This window comes from Arvicanthis niloticus, chromosome 3, assembly GCF_011762505.2.
Source record: "Arvicanthis niloticus isolate mArvNil1 chromosome 3, mArvNil1.pat.X, whole genome shotgun sequence".
NCBI lineage: Eukaryota > Metazoa > Chordata > Mammalia > Rodentia > Muridae > Arvicanthis > Arvicanthis niloticus.
In genome coordinates this window covers 130,513,978-130,526,701 of record NC_047660.1, presented here as the reverse complement: position 1 = coordinate 130,526,701, position 12,724 = coordinate 130,513,978, and positions in this window count along the sequence as shown.

Here is a 12,724-nt window from a genome sequence, read left to right as displayed (position 1 = left end):
TGGATTTTTTGTTATTCCAAATGAATTTGAAAATTGCTTTTTGTACCTCTATGAAGAATTGAGTTGAAATTTTGATTGGGATTGTATTGAATTTGTATATTGCTTTTGGTAAGATGGCCATTTTTACTATATTATTCCTACCAATTCATGAGCATGGGAGATGTTTCCATCTTCTGAGGTCTTCTTTATTTTTTTTTCCTTTAGGGACTTGCAGTTCTTGTTATACAGATCTTTTAGTTTCTTGCTAAGTGTCAGCCCAAGACATTTTATATTATTTTTGACTATTGTGAAGGGTGTTGTTTCCTAACCCATTCATCTTTTGAGTATATGAAGGCTACTGATTTGACTTGAGTTAATTTTATATCCTGTCACTTTGCTGAAGTTCTTTATTAACTGTAGGAGTTGGGGTCACTTATGTATACTATCATATCATTGGCAAATAGTGATATTTTTACTTCCTCCTTCCCAATTTGTATCTCTTTGATCTTTTGTTGTCTAATTGCTCTGGCTAGAACTTTGAGTATTGAATAGGTAGGGAGAGAGTTGGTAGCCTTGTCTTGTCCATGATTTAAATTATTTTTTAAATTCAAAACCACCCAACTTAAAACCACAAGTAATCATTTTCTGTCAGTTTTAAAGGCCAAACCTAGGGGATTTCAGCATTCCCTATTATGGATTAATTGGCCAGTGACTTCCTCACTAATTTCCAGTTCCTATGTAGAATTATTCTTAATTTATCTACCTCCAAAATCCAACTGTAACATTAAAACCAATTGTAAAAATGAAATGAAACTATATTTTGGAGCCAACTATTTTCAAGCTAAGAAAAAATAAGCATAAGATGTGTTAGTTACCTTTTGTATTGAAATAGAAATGTGTGATAATGCAAACAGTGCTGTAGGCTCATGCTTCAAAGAAAAGGTTCATTGCATTGTATTTGTACAGTCAAAACATCTGGTATGCTTATTAGGGTAGCATGGAGATCTTGCAGGACAAGTACTCTAATAAACAAAGAGAATATGTGAGAGTCATAGGGAGATATCCTTTTCCAGCCATACTCTCTTCATGACTCACTTATGATAAGTTGCTAGGCTCCAAATCACAAAGTTTCTGCAACATTCCCAAAACAATGTCACTATTGGGGAACAAGTAGTCAAATCTGTGAGCCTTTTGGCTGCATTTCTTATTCAAATTACAAATGTGAAAGTAGTTATTTTGATTCCAGGTGAGCCATGCTTTTTCTGGAAATTTTATTTGGGCTTATACCCTTTTTACATTTTCAATAGCAGCAAGTGATTTAAACCACTAGAGTTGCTATATCTTAGAGGAGTTTTATATATAATTATCCAAAAACAAATGTAGCAGAATTTGCAAATAGGTATGGTATAGCAGTATGGTTGAATGAATAAATTCTTACTTAGTATACAACTATAAAGTATATCCCTGAATCTATCACTAAACCTGTATAAACCATTTGAAAATTTTATGAGATTTGTCCACAATTTTTTTTTTCGAGACAGGGTTTCTCTGTATAGCCCTGACTGTCTTGGAACTCACTCTGTAGACCAGGCTGGCCTTGAACTCAGAAATCCACCTGCCTCTGCCTCCCAAGTGCTGGGATTAAAGGCATGTGCCACCACTGCCTGGCAGTTCACCAAATTTAATATTGCATTAATAACATTGGATGTAAGGTTCTATATGGTAAGTATTCATTAATTTTATACAGTATCTTGAATTTCATAGGAACATTCAACATTTTAAAAGCTGAAACAGATGCTAGCTTTATTATTTTCTTAATGTAGTATGATATTAAGACCAATAAACCATCTTATACCTCATGAAAATATTTAAAAATACATATTAGTAACGACAAGGCTACAAAGTCTTAGTATATATACTTACTTAAAAATTGTATAATGATAAAAGTTGGTAATATATTTAATGAGCCAAATATATATGTTTGATTGAGTAAAATCTTTTGAAATATTTTGAAATTCAGAGTAAACCAAGACTCAAAGAGGGAATTCATGTTAATGTGAACTACTTTAGACATATTTTATACTCCTGAGACAAAGATTTTGTATTTTTAACAGTTTAAGAAGATGTTAGCTTAAGACAATTAATTATTATTTAAAAAGTATAAATACTACTTGCATGAAAACATTTCATAAAATGTAAAATTGTTAATAACTAAGATTAAATAAAGAATCATAGCTGTTTTTATGAGGATGTTGTCTGATTTCTATTCATAATGCAGGAACAATGATTGCTAGAGACCCACCAATTACTTAGGCCTACAAAGCATTCCACTAAAATCACACTAATGGTAACTTCTATAGTAATGTCATGCATTAAATTCTACTCTGCTCTATCATTGTACAAGCTTCTGTGTTAAAATTAGGCAAACAATATTTCACCATGCCAGTGTGAACCCTAGTTTGCCTGATAGTCCACTTTGGTGACTAGGAACACACATCTCTGTAACTTCCATGTTTATTTTTATGTGTTGTTTTATTTTTCATAATCAATTTATTATATATTATTCTACTTCTAAAGCCAAATCTTACAATCTTTAAAACATTCTTGACCTTCAGATATCACTATGCTTATAAACAAAATAACTATGGTAGAGAGTACATAATAATAATTTTAGTAAAAAAATGTTTACAGTTTTTGATGTGTAAGTGAAAATGTTAAGTAAGGAATAACTTTCAAAATTGAATATTTGTATTTGTAGGTTCCTTAAACTATTAAGTGTGCTCAGACTCTAAACATTTGAACACAAGAGATTGTCTTCAAATGCATATTTTTGTAGAAGTATATAATCAAACTTATATATTATTTTATGAGTCTGATATGCAACTAAATTTTAATATTTTATTGCTCCTATATGTTTATTTAAATTTCTTTAGAAGAAATTATTTATAAAACACCTTATGCTATTATTTCTGCTTTTTGGACTTTACTTGACCTATGTTAACTGTAACAAATGAGATAAAAATGGTTCCTGAGGTATCCCTTGCATCTTAAAAGGTTTTATGCTTCTCTACTATAGTAAAAGATTATTTAGTTAGCTTTTTTTAGTACATTATTAGATTATGTATTTATTTATTTATTTATTTGACACAATCATATGCGGGTTTATTTTCTTTCTTATTGGATATTTTAATTATTTACATTTCAGATGTCATCCCTTTTTCCATTTCCCCTCCCTAGAATTCCTCCATCTCATCTTCCCTCCTTCTTTTTGCTTTTATATCATTTTAATTACATATAAGTATTAAAGTCAGTTCTAGGTTGAGGGACTAGCAATACAATAGATGCAAATTGTCAAGGAACAAGCACATAAAGAAACACAAATAATCAAAGAACAAGCAAGGCAACAAACAAAGTTATGTTGACACTCCCATGATCACTGTTTCTAAGGGCTTATCAGGATGACCAAAATATATGAGCCAACTTTTTTAACCTAGCCCAAAGTCATTTTCATGTCTGCAGCCTACTTCCTTGTTCTAGCCTAAAATTTAGATTCCTGTCCAAAATTACTTCTTTGTTCTAGTCTAAGATTTAAATTCCTGCCTGAAGTTATTTCTTTGTTCTAGGTCATCAGGGAAATGCAAATCAAAACAACCCTGAGATTCTACCTCACATCAGTCAAAATGGCTAAGATTAAAAACTCAGATGACAGCAGATACTGGCAAGGGTAAGGTCAACACTTAATGCTGTCTTGCCATTGATCTTTGAGTGTCATAAGAGGCTAGTTGCCAAAAATGACTTTGTACAGTACAAATCAGAGATGACTATCTTTAAGTAGCTTGTAATGAATGTCTTTTATACACAGAGTGACTTTGAAAAGTATGAGATTCAAATGTACACAGGCAAAAGTCTATTACTTATGCATAATTCATCATATTTTACATTTAAAGAATTTATTAGGAGGCAGTGAGAGTTTTTTTATATTTATCTATTGAAATACTTCTCTCTATTTACCTCCAAAATAATGCAAGCATTTTATTGCTATAGTCTAGCTAACTTTTGAAATATATCTCTTTATCATTTTTTAGTATCTCAATATTCTTTTAGCCATAGATTACTATTACTTGTTATATTTGCAAGATGATGGGTTTTTCTGAAAATATATTGGCAAAGAAACATTTTATTAAACATTAATGGGAACATCATTTTAAAGACCAGAATAATGTAAAACATACTTTTAACAGAATTTTGTTGTCTTCTGGTTCCATTAATTGATAATTGGATTTGGTTCAGACTTTTAGGCAACCAATGCAGATCTAACTTTCTGAAGGTGTTGTCTCCTTTTGAGATTGTTTTAGTTTCCTGATAATCTAAAATCCATTCATTTGAAGGATAATAGGTGATGCTCTTCAACTTACCACTCTATTTTCAGTCATGTACAATTGCCAATTCAGAAGGTATAAAAAACAACAACAACAACAAAAAAAAAAACAAAACAAACCTTTCCTCAGCCAATATAGTCTACAATTGGCACAGTTGCTTCTAGGGAGGATTTGTTGTTAATTTTTATATGTTGACATTTACCCTTTTCTGCTTTGGCTAGTGTGCCATCTTATTACATATTTTCCCCTTTTCTATTCTAGCTTCTCTTTCTGATTTCTACTACTGATTTTTTTCTTTTCCTAGTTCACTGAGTTTCTTGAATTTAAAAGTGAACCAGTACCCTTCTATATGGTTCCATTCACATTCATTTTACTTTGAAAAATAAGGTTCTCTCTTACGATGAAATCAGACACATTTTTGCAGACTTTTGTTTATTCCTCATTTTACATACAGATATCTAAGTGATTTGTGCAGCTTGATATTCTGGCTATCACTTATGTTAATTCCAATAAAACCAACAGATTAGATAACAGTATAGACTCCAGCTGTGCCTTAAATCAAAATCCCAGGGAAACCTTAGCTTCCATTTTCTATTTTGTCTCAGTATGTGTTGTATTTTTACCATTTTATTTGTAGTTTTTCAGAAAGAAGCTCCGTTATATGACATCTTAAACTTTTCATCTCAATTAGGTTGTACCTCAGATGAACTTTTACTTCAAGAATCTAACTTAAGAAGTGTTGTCTTTTTAAAATCCTGAACATAGATGGAATAGTAGCACGCATCAGTTACCTGCTTTTTTCTCACAATTTTTTTCTAGAAGAGTATGTCAAACAGTTATCTCCACTCCTGTAAAAAACAATTGTTGAACTCCTGATTTAGTCCTTTATCCTCTTGACTTTTGTGTTTCTATCTCTTGTTTTAGATAACAACAGTTCTATTTTCAATATCATAACAACCTACAAAATAAATGTCCTGGAGGGAGGCTCTTCTTACAGCTTAACTCATCTAGCAATTCACATATTCATATTTCATTAATTCAAATACTCTTAAAAATATTCATATATTATCTTATATATTTAATATAGAAATATATATTTATAGTATAAATACATAAATATAATTGTATATGTATTTGTATGTATATATGTGTAGTGAGTATATTGTAGGTTAAACTGATTTCTCTGTATTGTCATGGATTGTAATCAAATACCAGGATCTTACCTTGACCTGCAGGACATGCTTTAGTGAGAGGGTATTTATAGGTAGTACCAGAATAATAAGAAAGAAAAAGAAGATAAAAATATAAAAGATAAAAGCTGGGATCAAAGTGTCTTCTATAAGCTTACTTTATGCCAACCAGGTTTATTAAATACAGCATTTTATATACTGATTTGTATTAAAAATATTGGCCAAGATTAATAGAAAGCTAAGTCAGATAAAATTGTCTTCCAGTCTGTGATGGCTTCTAATCACAGTGACCATGTACACTCACACAGACACACAAACTTTGATACAAATACCAACATATCAACAAAATAAAATAAATCTTTAAGAATGCCCATATGCCTCCTGTACAAAGTCATATTTAGTACATACAATACATTGTATGGAGTAATGCTATGTCCAATTTTCTGAGGAACCTCAGACTGATTTCCAGAGTGGTTGTACCAGCTTGCAATCCCACCAACAATGGAGGAGTGTTCCTCTTTCTCCACATCCTTGCCAGCATCTACTATCACCTGAGTTTTTGATCTTAGCTATTCTGATTGGTGTGAGGTGGTATCTCAGGGTTGTTTTGAGTTGCATTTCCCTGATGACTAAAGATGTTGAGCATTTCTCGAGTTGCTTCTCGGCATTCGAGTTTCCTCAGTTGAGAATTCTTTGTTTAGCTCTGTACCCCATTTTTAATGGGTTATTTTGTTGTCTGGAGTCTCATTTCTTGAGTTCTTTGTATATATTGGATATTAGCCCTCTATCAGATGTAGGATTGGTAAAGATCTTTTCCCAATCTGTTGGTTGCCATTTTGTTTTATTGACAATGTCCTATGCCTTACAGAAGCTTTTCAATTTTATTTGCCAATTCTTGATCTTAGAACATAAGCCATTGGTGTTCTGTTCAGGAACTTTTCCCCTGTGCCTAAGCATTTGAGGGTCTTCCCCACCTTCTCTTCTATTAGTTTCAGTGTATCTGGTTTTATATGAAGGTCCTTTATCCAGTTGGACTTGAGCTTTGTACAAGGAGATAAGAATGGATTGATTTACATCCTTCTACATGCTGACCTCCAGTTGAACCAGCACTATTTGCTGAAAATACTGTTCTTTTTCCACTGGATGGTTTTAGCTCCATTGTCAAAGATCAAGTGGCCGTAGGTGTGAGGGTTCATTTTTGGAACTTTAATTCTATTCCATTAATCTTCCTGCCTGTCTCTGTACCAATACCATGCAGTTTTTATTACTATTGCTCTATAATACAGTTTGAAGTCAGGGATGGTGATTCCACTAGAGGTTTTTTTGTTTGTTTGTTTGTTTTTGAGGGTAGTTCTAGCTATCCTGGGGTTTTTGTTATTCCAAATGAATTTGCAAACTGCTCTTTCTATCTTTATGAAGAATTGGTTTGGGATTTTGATGGGGATTGCATTAAATCTGTAGATTGCTTTTTAGCAAGATGGCCATTTTTACTAAAGTAATCCTGCCAATCCAGGAGCATAGGAGATTTTTCCATCTTCTGAGATCTTCTACTTCTTCTTTCAGAGACTTGAAGTTCTTGTCATACAGATCTTTTACTTACTTGGTTAGATTTACTCCAAGGTATTTTATATTATTTGTGACTATTGTGAAGGGTGTCATTTCCCTCCTTTCTTTCTCAACCTTTTTATCCTTTGAATAGTGGAAGGCTACTGAATTGTTTGTGTTGATTTTATATCCAGCCACTTTGCTGAAGTTGTTTATCAGGTTTAGGAGTTCCCTGCTGGAAGTTTTACGGTCATTTAATATATTATCATATTATCTGCAATTAGTGAAATTTTGACTTCTTCCTTTACTATTTGTATCCCTTTGACTTTCTTTTGTTGTCTAATTGCTCTGGCTAGGTGTTCCAGTTCTATATTGAATAGGTAGGGTGAGAGTGGGCAGTCTTATCTAGTCCCTGGCCTTAGTGGGATTGCTTCAAGTTTCTCTCCATTTTGTTTGATGTTGGCTACTGGCTTGTTGTATATTGCTTTTACTATGTTTAGGTATGGGTCTTGAATTCCTGATCTTTCCAAGATGTTTAACATAAAGGGATATTGAATGTTGTCAAATGCTTTCTCAGCATCTAGTGAGATGATCATGTGGTTTTTTTCTTTGAGTCTATTTATGTAGTGGATTACATTGATGGATTTCCAAATATTGAGCCATCCCTGCATTCCTGCGACCAAGCCTACTTGATCATGATGGATGGTTGTTTTGATGTGTTCTTGGATTCGGTTTGTGAGAATTTTATTGAGTACTTTTGCATCAGTATTCATAAGAGAGATTGGTCTGTAGTTTTCTTTCTTTGTTGGGTCTTTGTGAGGTTTAGGTATAAGCATAATTGTAGCTTCATAGAATGAATTGGGTATTTTTCCTTCTGTTTCTATTCTGTGGAATAGTTTGAAGATAATGGGTACTGGTCTTCCTGGAAGGTCTGGTAGAATTCTGCACTAAAATCTGGTCCTAAACTAAAGTCTGGTCACGGACTTTTTTGTTGTTGTTGTGGAGACTTTTAATGACTGCTTCTATTTCTCTAGGGGTTATGGGACTGTTTAGATGGTCTATCTGCTCCTGATTTAATTTTGATACTTAGTATCTGTCTAGGAAATTGTCCATTTCATCTTGATTTTTCCAACTTTGTTGAGTATAGTCCTTTGTAGTAGGGTCTGACTTTTTTTTTAATTGCCTCAGTTTCTGTTGTTACACAATATCTTACCACAAATCCAGCACTTCAAAGCATAATTGGTGGAAAACTCCAACACAAGTAGGGAAACTACAACCTAGAAAAAGCAAAAAAGTAATCTTCCAACAACCCCAAAAGAAGATAACTACACAAAATTAACAGGAAGCAACATTCATTTTTCCTTAATATCTCTTAATATCAATGGACTCAACTCTCCAATAAAAAGACATATACTATCAGACTGGATACATAAACATGACCCAGCATTTTGATGTCTTTTATGCTCTTCACTCATTTGAATTTCACACAATAAAACTTCTATTAGATATGGGAAGCACTCATTTTCCAAGAAATCAGAAAAAAAAAAAAACATAGCACTTTGTTTTTTATTTTCTGTGACTTGACGGTGTTACTTCAAAAGTCAACCCATTAGAAGAACATGAAGTAAATTGTTATAGTGCCTTGCTATGACTCTTTGTTAATTTAATAGGGAATATTAAAAACATCATGTCATTTTAAATGAAATTATTTGAAATGAATTATAACTTAGTTCATGAGTGTCCATTCAAATGGTCAATCAAATTTTTTCAGCAACAATTATTCTTTAATGACACCATTACAATATTAAAACTATGCAGATAAATAAATATAATTTTCTCACAATATAAACACAAGGCAAACAGGTTCATCCATGTTTAAAAGATATGACATCATACTTGTATTATTTAAAGCCAGCAGACATTTAAAGCCAATGAGAACATTCTCAAAATGTGTTTATTCATTTTCCTAAGAGAACAGTTTCATAATTAAACATAATTTTTCTTTAGTATCAGCTTGATAAAAACTGTATTACTTTATTATTTTTATCAAACAAAATAGCAAAAATAATTAGATTAATATATGGTTTTTGCTCCAAAGTTGAAAATATTAGTTATTGTTTTATTTTTGATTTCTGGAGACAGGGTATCCAAGTAGATTTCCTGGAATTATCTTTGAAAACCAGCCTGGCAAGGAATTCATAATGATCTGCCTGCCTTTGCCCCCAATGACATAGAATTAAATGTATGTGCCACCACTGCCTAGGATAAGTGGGTTTCTTTATTAATTATTATTTGTTATTTAGATTACATATTTTAGTTTATGTGTATAAATATTTCTACTTGCATGTATGTATATCATACTTGTTTTTGCAGAAAACCGAAGAAGGCATGAATCTGAACTTAGGACTTACAAACAAGAACCACAGTTTGGGTACTGTTCTCACAGTTAAGTCCTCTGTGAGAACAGTAAGTGTTCTGAATCACTGTACCTTCACCTCATCCCCTATAATTATTTTTATTGTTAGTGTCAATCTGTATTTCTTTTCAAGTGACTGGCAAAATAACAACAACAACACAGATATGATTTATTTATTTATTTATTTATTTATTTATTTATTTGAAATTCTCTCCATGGGTTTCTTTAATTATGAATAGCATTCTTAGTTGTCAAGAGAGGGCATTAGGACATCACTTCTCCAGGAACTCGACTTACAGAACTAGCACATGGATGCTAGGAATCCAACCTGAGCTCTCTGCAAGAGCAGCTAGTTCTCTTACTGTTGAGATATCTCTCTTTTACCAGTGGCTCCATCAATTTGTAAACTTCAATTTGCATATCAATTTTTTGCATATAATGAATCATTCTTGGCAACTTTGACTTTGTATTTTATTGTATCAACTGAGCTATGTTGACTAAAAAATGCTTAAGATTCATATATTACTCACTTAAATTTTTAATACCAACCACACTGCTGGGCACTAGATGCAGTGAATGGACTTCATACAAGTTGTCTATTATATCTAAATCTTGCACAGACTTACATTAACATTTCTTTCTCCTTCTATCCCATATTAAGTAATGTTTCATTATTTAACAATAAGTCCTTTGAATGTCACTGTAAATCATCCACATGCTTTTGATAGTGCCATCATTAGTAGGAATATTACTCACTGACATCTATGAACTTGAATTTATACAGTGCTCCAGAATATCATTACAGTAGCCATGCAAATTATCATGTACTCAAGGACTTAGTGAAATAAATCAACACATTGAAAAAATTTGTCAGCAATTCTAAGTCCTTCAGTGGTCAGAGACAGCATTCATAATTAAATTGAAACTCTTCAAAGTTTCCACTTTAGTTTCACCCCTGTTTGTTTTGTTTTGCTACAACTTCCTCAATTTCCATCCATTTTTATAGGTCATAATTCTTCAACTGCTTACCCAAATATGTATTTAAGTTTTGCACAATTCCATGTCTAAAAATTCCCTTTATCCTTTATTACATTAATCTTAATCTTGTGTTATTTTTAAGTGTCCACAAAGTAGTTAATTATTTCTAATATGATAATAGGATTTAATTTAGATTAAATCTCTGTCCATAATAGTGAGCAAAAATGTTTTTGTCATGAAATACCTGCCTATTGGTTAATCTTTTGAACTCTACTTTCTGTAATGATGCTCTTCCCCTGTCTCCCAAAAGATCTTTTATATTGCTAAGAAAATGTTCAATTCCGTAAGTATAAAATCAGTATATCTTTCAGAATTTTCAAGAATTGACAGTGTTTATTTTTAATTCTTGAATTAATGTAGGCATTCCCACACAACAGTTGACCTAAGAATATGAATACTAATATAAAAATTGAATGATGGTATTTTACATTAATTAACTATCATGACAATAAGAAATTAAATGCAACTAAACTTATATTATTAATACTTTATTTTATTATTTATAATTTTGAGTATGTGCATTTAATGTGAGGCTTAAATTTAAGAGGTTTACTTGCTTTTCTTTAATTAATTAATTAATTGGTTCATTTAACTGTAGCAGTGAATAGTTGATCTTTTCTAAAATCCTTCACTGAGGGTGACTGAGCCTCCAGCCATCTGCCAGAGCTCTCTAGACTAATGAATGAAAGATACCCACATCAGCTTAAATTTTAATATGCCTAATTAGCTCGATGACTGGGCACTTTTAAACCTCCCTGTAGCTAGCACACACCTACCTCTAATATTCCTGAGTTAATATTTGCTCTCTGCTGTTCAAGACCCAGTCAATTATCCTGATTCTTACTCATCTGCAGGCCTTTTAGTCTAGTTTTTCTGCTTCTCCATCATGGCGATTCTGTTTGTCCCCCTCCCTCCCTTGTGGGGTCCTTTGCCCTCACAATCTAAAGTACCACCTCTTTCTCCTGCCCAACCATTGGCTGTACTGCAATTTTTATTACCACCCAAAGCCAGCTGTGGGAAGTGACCCTCAGCATCTGAAAGTGTGGCTTTTGAGAGCTGAATTAAGACAAAGCATTAAAACCAATTCCCAATATCTTATACTTTCTGTGCAATAAAAAAGGCTCTTCTCTCAGATATAAATTGAGCATAACCATCAAAATTATGTAAATTACAAAGTATGATATTCAATTAACATCCACCACATCATATTTGTCAATTAGATAAAGTACTCTACCATTTATCCTGACTTAAAGGTTTTATAATTCTATATCTGAATTGTGTTCTGACTTTAACTTGTATTACCATCTGAAAAATTCCTCCATTTCTGGTGTAATTGCAAATTGGTACAACCACTCCAGAAATCAGTCTGGAGGCTCCTCAGAAAACTGGACATAGTATTACCTGAGGACCCAGATATACCCCTCCTGGGAATATACCCAAAAGATGCTCCAACATATAATAATGACACGTGCTCTACTATGTTCATAGAAGCCTTATTTATAATAGTCACAAGCTAGAAAGAGCCCAGAAATCCTTCAACAGAAGAATGGTTACAGAAAATGTGGTACATTTACACAATGGAGTACTACTCATCTATTACAATGACTTCATGGAATTCTTAGGCAAATGGATGAAACTAAGAGATATTATTCTGAGTGAGGTAACCCAATGACAAAAGAACACACATGGTATGCACTCATGGATAAGTGGATATTAGCCCCAAAGCTCAAAATACCCAAGATAAAATTCACAGACCACATGACAGGCACTTCTAAACCTCTGGTATTCCTTAATATTTGCCAGCACTGTATATTATCTCTGCTGCCCCTGACCCACTTAGGGGAGTGGCCCCTGTGGCCACTTACAGATTCTTACATGTTATTTGGCCTTTTAATCTGATCTTTCTGCTTCTTCATCATGGAGAATCTGTCCTTCCCCCTCAGGCCCTTGCATGCATAATGCAAAAGTCCCTCCTGAACCTCTCTGCCCAGTCACTGGCTCTATGACAAATTTTTACTACCAATCTGGAGCAGAAACCTTTAGTGTTGGAACGTTTTGGGAGTTTTGTCTCACAGTTTTGGGAGTTAAATTAAGACAAAGCATTAGAACAAATTCCTAACATTTAACCTTTAAGATTTTTTTTTCTTCATGTGTGGGGTCTGTGTATGTACTTTACA